Below are 9978 nucleotides of genomic sequence, written 5' to 3'. Positions count from 1 at the left end.
CAAACAAAAACCATGAGCTGCTTAGCATGAATCATTTTGTGGTACTCATTTGTAAAATCACAGAGTGATTGAAAATGAAGTTAGGTGGGAGTAATAAGGGGTGCAATTTGAATTATTTGTGAATTCTGGGAAGATTTCTATTCATCCGCCTTGGGAACCCTTTAGCTGAACTAAGGTATTGCAGAATGACTTGAACTCTATGAGTTTTTTGGAAATACTTGAATGTATCCAAGGGCCTTCAGCTAATTAGCTTTTTAAACTATATTAGTATGATATGTTTACTGGATGATTGTATCTTGCAGAATACAGTTGATAAATAAACCAATCATATAATTGGTCTATGCTCTGATTTCCAGCTATGGGCAATATTCTTGTATATATTTGACTGCCTACCTATCTGTCCGTTATCATTTGTCACAGAGAATTATAAAAAACCTTTGTCTCGTCTCAAAGAGGAATGCTACAGAAGTCCTTTGGATTCAGAACATTCAGTTTACACACGTGTGTGTGTGTGTGTGTGTGTGTGTGTGTGTGTGTGTGTGTGTGTGTGTGTGTGTGTGTGTGAACATATAACATATTTACTAATTTACAATACTTTAGTACTCTTTTATATACGTGTATATGTTTTATTCTACATTATTCTACATTAAAAGCCCAAACACAACACAATGATAGATAGACATATTGTAGTGCTTGGGCTATTGATGTAGAATACTGTAGTGTTTGCAATAAGAGATGAGTGTCATCCAGTGTTTTAGCTGCATCTCTATTACTTGAAAATGACTACACATCATTAACGTGGTTCATATAATTTTTGTATATTATATAATAGATGTTTTTAAAATTGTTAATTTGTTTAATGTATTTTTAAATAATTGATATTAGGTTTAGTATCTATATTTTTGTTTGAGAGGCAATGCAGGCAAGCAAAAATATGAGCTAGTTTCAGATCTAAAATAGAGCTGCCAACTAAGTTTGTTTCAAAGTAAAAAGCAAATTATTTAGGCTGATGGTTTGCAAACTCTTCACCTTCTATCATCCCATATCTTGCAAATTAGGAGTAAATTTCTTGTGTATATGTCAGAAGAGACATTTGCTTTCTATTCTTCACAAATCTTTTCACTCTCCTCACTTATTTCCACTTTTCTCTTTTGCACTTCCTTTTGTTTTTTGTTTCAGCCATTTTGTTTCTTGCAATACCTTCCCATGTTTGTCTAGGATATTGTCGCAGCTACAAAGAACCAAAACACCTAAAGTTTCTCTCACTTCTGTTTCATGCCTATGTACAAAGGGTTTTTTTTTAATTAAAAGCTTAAAATAGGAAGAAGGATGATATCTAAATGGTTGGTGCCCAGTCTTTGCAACAGAGCCATGTCACCGTTCTTCCAGGATTGCCAGCTTTATAATGAATTCAAAACAAAAATACTATATTGAAATTGCAAAGTGAAACACTCTGAAGTCAGAAAATATAGATGTCTATATTTCTCAGTGCACCCATTAATAGCTGGTATGAAATGAGGCAGAGCTCCTCCAGCTTTCCAGGAAGGCTCAGTACTCTTGTACGCCTGAAGAAACTGTTGCTGTGGCACTTTCATGGAGTATAGAATATATTTTAAACATGACTTTTGTAGAAATATGTTAAAATGCTCTAGAATGTAGTGCATGGGTCACCCAGAGGTAGGAAACTGAGGTTGGAAAAGTGGTTTGTCACAAGTAAGGGCTCTATCCTGTATCCTCTGAAGTTTATGGGAATTCCCCATTAACTTACAGCTGGTGAAAGATCAGGTCCTAACTCACCAGCAACCTTATTGCTAGACTTAAACTTCCTCCTAAAAACAGAAACTGTAGACTGCATATTTTAGGTGATCCCTAGACTATGGAGGTATTTGGCCAGAATGTGCTATTCCCCATCAGTAGAACAATATCAGTGTTGTTAAAACTATTAAAAAAGCCAGGATTAGTTGATCTTTCATGTCAATTGTTCACAACTGCATAATGATTTTTTTTAAAGTCCCCTCATTATTATTCTTCCAGTATGATCATTGTCATAATTCTTGATGGCTAAAACAAACAAAGAAACAACCAAAATGTGATTTGCCTAGTGGCAATGGATTGTCTCTCAGTCCCTTCATAGAACGCATATAGTCAGTTCTGATTGTGACATTTAAGAATGAGATCTACCATAAACACATGTTCAACATTTAGTAGGCTATTTACTGTCATTGAGATGTGTGTATAGTGATTGATAAGCACTAATAATAGTGTCGGTACTGCATATGCAACCAATTACTTACTGATTTAACACAGAGATGAGGCCTCTTGTTTGTTGGGAACTTCTGTCATCAATAACAAGGTCTCCAGCAAAGGAGTAGTTGAGCCTGCAACATAAAATGCCTGGATTTAAGCAGCTTTTATTCAGAAACATGACTGTTATTAAATTTTAGATCCCTCACATGGTTTTATGGTATAACCTATGTAGATTTGATAGTTTTACATGGTCATAAAAATTTACACAATTTTTAGTGTTCTGATTATCTTTGCTATTTCTTAAACAAAGATGACTTTAAACTTTCAGGTTTATATTCAGTAGAAACCTTTCGCACACTTGCAAAATGATCTGTTCATGGAAATTTAGTCATCCAGCAGAATAAACAGTTCAGGGGGACCCTTGTTCCAAGATGAGAAAGAGGGTTGAAACTCCTTTGTAATATGGGATTGTGCCTGTCACCCTTGACCCTCACCCAGTAACCTACTTCTCTGTCTGATTCAGCCCAGACCCAAACTGTGATCAGTACCAACCTATTTTAATTTTTCTCCAGATTAATCCATCGTAGAGCTGGATAGCACAGGTGTAATGAATTAATCCCGTGCAGAGCGTCTATGCTATATTTTTACAATAGACATATAAATTCAGTAGGGAGAGACATTTTGACATTCAAGACTGGGTGTTCTGGTCTATGAGAAAACTTAAATCTCTCAGATGGCCTCTTGGCTGCCAAATGCATGTCCACCAGTAAGATTAATATGGTAGCTCTACATCTAATGCTACTTCAATATGAATACATAAAGATAGGTTCCAATTAGAAATTGGTTTCTCCTTAAACTCCTCTGGAACTGGAGCAATTTGAACTATCTACCAGTGGCAAGTAGAATGCGTGCTGGTTTTACAAAGCTTTACCTATATCTATGAATGCTACCATATTTGGAGGAAAATAAAGTATTCCAACTGGTTTTCACTACCTAGAATCAAACTAGAGATCAGGATGAATTACTCCTTAAATGCTTGTTTAGAATGTACAAAAAGTTATGCTATGGGGGAGTTCAGTTTGGGAGACATATGCTGAAGATCCCATGCAGCCAGTAGTAAAACATCATTAGAGTTTTAAAAAATTATAGATAATTTTTAGGCAACCCTATTTTTACCTCATTATGACGATTAAAATAAATTGGACTGGAAGTTGATAGTCATCTAGGCACCAGGGAACATGACCTGATTGCATCAATATAAGCAAACAGGAGACACACTCAACTAGTAATATATAATATTTTGTGCTTCACAAGGGCTAATTTCCAAAAGCTGAGGGAAATTGATTGGCAGAAAAAAATTAGATTGAAAAATGTGAATGAAAATTGGGAGTTCTTTAAGAAGAGTTGGTCATGATCATAAGGTCACCATTCCACAATCAAGAAAGAGGGCAATTTTGACTAGAAGCCCATCCTGGATCACTGGCAAAGTAAAGGAAACAATCAGAAAGAAAAAAGCAATACATAACAAATGGAAAAAAGGGAGAAACTAATATAAATTAGAAGTTATGAAATATAGAAAATGGATAAGGGAATCTAAAGACATCTAAATAATCCCTGGCTGGCAGGGCTAAGGAAAATATAGAGTATGTTTTTTTAAGTATATTAGGAACAAAAGAAATTCCAGAAATGGTATAGTCTACTTGATGGAGATGGTAAAATTGTTGTTGATGCAGAAGAGACAGAAGTGTCGAAAGAAGCAGGATTATGTGCTTGTATCACATGAGTGTGATGAAGAACTTCCCAGTTCTTTAGTAACCAAGGAGTATGTTAAACAACTTCTGCTAGGAATAAACATTTTTAAATCAGCAGGCACAGATATATTGCAAGAGTCTTTAGAAAAAAATGGTTGAGGTGATCTCTGGCTCATTGATGTTCATTTTAAATAAATTGTGGAATATCGGTGGAATTCCAGAAAACTGGAAGAGTGCCAATGTCATGCCAATATTCAAAAAGTGAAAGGAGGATGACCCAGATAATTACAGGATGGTTGGTTAGACACAGTCCAGGCAAAATAATAAACTAGCTGATACGGGTTTCAGTTGATGGAAAAAATAAAGGATAGGAGTAAAATTAATGCCATCAACCTGGTTTTTATGGAAAATAGGACTTCTCAAATAAACAGGATATGCTTCTCTGATGAAGTTACAAATTTGGTTGATAAAGGTAACTACATAGATATAATAAACTTTTGTAAGGCATTTGACTTAGTACCACATGACATTCTTATTTAAAAATTTGTGCTATACAATATCAATAAAGGGCACATTAAACAGAGTAAGAACCAGCTAATTCAGTAATCTCAAAAAGCAGTCTCAATGGGTAATCATCACCAAATGGTGATGTTTCTAGTGGGATTCTGCAGGGATCAATTCTAAACCTGATGCTATTCGACATTTTTACCAACATAAACATAAAATCACTGCTGACAAAACTGTCATATGACACACAGCTTGGTGGAATGGTAAATAATGATGAGGATAAGACCATCATACAAAATGATCTGGATTGCTTGTTAAGCAGGGCTCATTCGAATAAAATGTATTTTAATACAGCTAAATGCAAATTGATACAGCTAGGAACAAGAAATGTAAGATATAACTACAGAACATGGGGGACTATATCCTGGAAAGTAGTGACTCTGAAAAAGCTCTAGAGGTCATAGTGGACAAGGTGATGAGCTCTCAGTGTAATGGTGTGGCAAGAAAGGCTTATGTGATCTTTGGATGTATAAATAGGGAACTAGTGGAATAGGGAGTTTTACCTCTCTAGGTAGCACTGGTAAGAATGATAATGGAGTACTGCATATAGTTCTGGGGCCCACATTTTGAAAGGAAGTTGAAAAATTGAAGAGAGTTCAGAAAAGAACCAAAACTGATTTGAGGGCTAAAGAAAATGACTTTCAGTGAGAGACTTAAAAGAGCTCAGTCTGCTTAGCTCATGAAGAGGAAGATTGAGAGGTGACTTGACTACAGTGTATAAGTACCTTCATGGGGAGACAATACTGATTACTATAGGGATCTTTAACCTAGTGGAGAAAAGGTATAACTAGAACCAATAACTAGAAGATAAAGTCAGACAAATTCAAATTGGAAATACGGTACACATTTTTAACAATGAGAGTGATTAGCCATTGGAACAAACTACCAAGGGAATTGGTGGAGTCTCAATCTCTGTACACCTTCAGGTCAAGACTGGATCCCTTTCTGAAAGACATGCTTTAGCCAAACAGTTATGCTTTAATCAAACACAAATTACTGTGCTCAATACAGGGCTAAATGGTTAAAATTTAAAGGCCTGTGATAGACAGGAGGTCAGATTAGATGATCTCATGATACCTTCTGTCATTAAACTCTATGAATTCTGGTTTTGATGAGCAGCCTATGGAACACTGCAAGTACCATTTCTTCTTTGATTTTTCTGTGACTTTCAGTGCTATGTCAATGCCACTTGGCTCTTTATACTTATTTTGGGACCTTTGCTTTCAAACCAATCACAAGGAGTGGCAGAAAGGCAGATGGATGATTTGTCATACCTGTGGCTGCCAAAGAGACAGGTTTTGTCTCAGCGGTTGCTTAGATAACACATTCAGACCTCCTACTGTGTCAAAATATATGTTACGTGAGAGTACGGTCAACAGCCACTCTGTTTAGCGAGATAGTCCAGTGGCAAAGGTCAGTCACTAAGTAGTCAAGATGACAGAGCTTAACACACAAAATGTGCTCTTGCCCTAAGAAATAGATAACAGCCAAAGGTGCAGGACACTAGCTGTTCAGAACCAGCTTCAACTTGCCCTTTCACATCGGGTGGAGGCAGGGAAGAAACTTTGCGCATATTTATTTTACCTGAAAAAAACCCTTTGTTTTATAGAATGTAGCCCAGGTAGTGAGAGACAAAATAATCAAGCACCTGGATCGCAGTCAAGTAGAAGTACCATTCCGGAGTAGGTGATGAGCATAGTTGCTTGGGAAGCCTTAAAGGAGCACTGTTTAAAAAAATCTTATCCTGGGTCCAACTCTTTTAAAGTGTTTACAGCTGCTTGCTAAATGGTCCAGTCTGGGTGCAATAGAGCATACAGCTGAATTGCCCTTTCATAGGTTGAAGAAAAATAGGTAGAGGACCAGATACATTTTGATCTGAATTCAGGCCATCACTGTAGTGGCCCTGGCAGAAGTAAATTTGAACAGTTATGACTATCATAACTCAGAGCCTAGACATGTCAGTGGGAAGCAACCAGAAATATGTGTAGCCTAATGCAGAGAAAGGCAGTTTTGAAAATTTCACCCCAAGTTCTAAGTCCCATTTTCAAACTGAACTTTGACTTTCAGTGAGACTTAGGCTCCTAAGTGCCTAATTACTTTTGAAATTGGCAGTTGGGTGCTTTTGAAAATTTTACTCTCGATTCTTTAAATCTCATTTATATACTCCAATACAAAACAAACAAACAACAACATGCACACTCAACAACAACAACACACTGGAGACTTCAATCTTCAATATTGTTCTTGAAATGAACCTTTCAAACAGGCCTTACACTGAAAATCTTGAATGTCTGGATTAGCAAATAAGCATGATTTCACAAAATTATTAAATATTGAAAGCAATTTTTATTCTGATATTATACCATGTCAGGGACTTGGATGGCTTATGGGATTGGTCCTGGAATTTTGTGTGTTATATGGAACTTCTCAATACTCAGCCACTGGTTCAAATATAACCTTAAGAGAGGATACCATGATAGCCTAGTGAGGGTGAAGAACACCTCTCAAAGGTGTTGGAGTTGCTAGTCCATTGTGTATTTCCCCACAGTCCCAAGGAATTCTGCCCACCTCCTCCATGGTTTCAGCACACATTAAGCCCAGGCTTCTGTCTCACTGCTGGCTTTTAGCCCATTTCCAATGCCAGTTATATGTTGTCTACTATATATGTTACCTATTTGCTGTATCATTTCTACCAACTGCATCTGAGAAAGTGAGCTTATGCCTCCTGAAATTAAATTTGTTAGTCTTTAAAGTGTTACAGAACTCTCGTTTTTTTTTGCTGTATACAGACTAACACGGCTACCCCTCAGGAAGTTTAAGGTCTGGTCCTAGTCTCCAAAGAACTTAATGAATCAAGCCCCAGCTACATTAAAGAACATATTTTGAGCTATGAACCACGAAGACCATTGCATTTCCCTGGGACGATGCAGATCACAAAGACCAAGATGTAGCACTTGAGAATTGGGGACAAAGAAGATCTAGCCATGGAATGATCTTCCATAGCAGATTAGGCAAATCCAGAGTCTGGCAGTCTTTAAAAAATGCTGCAAAACCTTCCTGTCACAGGATGGCCTGATCCTTTTAGGGAGTTTGGCTTAGTCCCACTTGTGTCTGACCCCAGATGATGAATTGGGCTTGGGACAGTGGTTGTGTTATGTTACTAGAATTGTTTAACAGCAGCCCTGGAGTGAGTCTTACTGTAAGAGGGAGCCTGCTCCATCAGTGAGAAAAAATAGAACCTGGAGGGAGATTCCTAGAGAGGATCCAGAGGGGACCAAGATCAGAGAGTACCGGGGAAGGACAGTCCATACCAGTCAGAGGGAAAGGCCTTGTGGGAACTACCTTCAGTGAGGGGCTGAAATCTTAAGAGGCTTGAGGAGATGCCAGGTAGCAGGACCTGGGTTTTGGGGAAAGAACCATTGAGTCCAGCAAGAGTCAGAATCAACTATGGAATGGCTGAAGACTTGTTTTGGTTTAAGCTGATATTTGAACTGTAATGTTGATTTCCTTCTTCGGGACTGGTTTATTATTTATTCACATGAAAGCCTGGATACAATTATTGGGCAACCTAAGAAAGGGAAACTGAGGCATCAACAGGTTCTGATGCTCCATCAGCTAAGACCCTGCTCCTTTTTTTCTTTAACAAAGCCTTTCTACCATAGCCAGAATGACTTTCACAGCACTGAAAGTCTATCCACCTCCCCAGCAAAATATAAAACAAACAAAAAAGACAGAACATTTTTAAAAACCAAGCAAATAGAATAAGACTTGAAACTAACCAAAAGAGATTTTGTATCCTGAAACATGAGGAAAAATTAAAGACTCCATGGAGTCCATTAGAGATTGTGCTATTGCTAATCAGTGTTACATTGAAGTCACTCAGGTACACCAGTGATGCCTGAGCTTTACCTACCCTCAGGATATATGGAGGACTTTAGGGCCTTGTTTTGCGACTGTAACAAGCATACATTGTTTGCATTGACTGCAGCTGGAGTATGGGTGCTCAGCATCTCTGAAATTTAGGCTCTTAAACAGCCCCATTGTCAATGCGGTACTTTCCCTGACCCTAATTTGAAGAGTGAAAGGGGATAGATTAGATATTCGAGCTGGTCAGGAATTTCAGACAATGGTTTTTTGTCAAAAAAAAAAAAATGCTGATTTGTTGAAAATAAAATGTTTCAAGGAAATGTTTCAGTTCTGATGAACTTCTGCAGAAACACAGGCAAAGATCATCAAAGCAGGGTTTTGGCAGAAACGTGCCTGCTTTCCTGCTAGCTAAACTGGCAGGCTGCTGAGAAGCCTGTGCATCCAGGGCCTGCAACTTTGGGGCAGCCCTGTCATGCTGGCTGCCTCAGAGTTGGGACCCCATGACTTCCAGGCTCCCTGCCGCAAAGCCTTTATCAGCTCTAGCATGGGCTCTTAAGGTCTAGACTCCCTATTCCACAGCAGGACGCTGGCAGCCCAGGGCTTCTGCTCTTCCTGCTTCACAGTGGGGAACTCCACAGACTGTCCCCAACTCTATGGATAGCCAGGGATTCCCCTGGAGTCAGGGGCAGCCCAAAGAGTACCGGGATTCAGAGATGTGGGCTGCTCCACTTCGCTTCAGAATAATTGTTCCAAGATGTTTCTGGTTTTTTTTTTTTTTTTTTTTTTTTAAACTAAAAACTTCTCGGAATGTCCATTCCACAGGAAATTCAAAAATGTCTAGCTTTCCTCATGTATCAAATTGAACATGTTTTCAAAATGTTGGAATTTCCTGCGGAACAGAAATTCTGAGTTTTGACCAGTACCTTGAGATCTCAGAGGAGCTTTTTTCACCAAGTGTATCAACTATAATTCTGTGATTTATTCTCTAAGAAACAGGTGGTGGAAAGAGGGAGGGTGGGAAGTGGATGGGGTGGATACGGAAACCCGGACCTCTTCAGATGGATCCTATTTTAAATAAGAAGTGGTCTAATAGATGTAAAAATATAATAAATAAAAATGCATAATCATAAAAATGAGCATTTACCATTATAAGACATTTGCAAATATAATGCACACAAAGTTATACAATTTCAACATCATTAAAAATATCTTGAGCAGCTGTGGTACTCACCGAACAAACTCAATAAACAGGCACACAAATATAAGATATGATAAAGAAAGTGACATTTGCTTGGAGTCAAAGTCAGCAGGCAGATAGAGCAGTCTGAAGGCCATTGCATATTGGCTTATGTATTATCAGGCTGGTTTTTATTGGAAGTTTGGTTCTGCAATATTTTTTGAAACCCTGTAGGGAATCAAATGCCATACCAAGTGATATATGTTTGCTTTTATTAATTGGCCTCATAACACCCAGTAAAGATGATTGACAAAGTTACTTTGTAATTCCCAAACTACGAGCTATTATTTTATACCCAGACCTTTTCTG

Source organism: Emydura macquarii, unplaced genomic scaffold, assembly GCF_026122565.2.
Source record: "Emydura macquarii macquarii isolate MOO-44397 ecotype Brisbane River unplaced genomic scaffold, CSIRO-AGI_Emac_v2 contig_1363, whole genome shotgun sequence".
Taxonomy (NCBI): domain Eukaryota; kingdom Metazoa; phylum Chordata; order Testudines; family Chelidae; genus Emydura; species Emydura macquarii.
The sequence above is the reverse complement of the archived record's forward strand: the minus strand, read 5'-3'. Positions refer to the sequence as shown.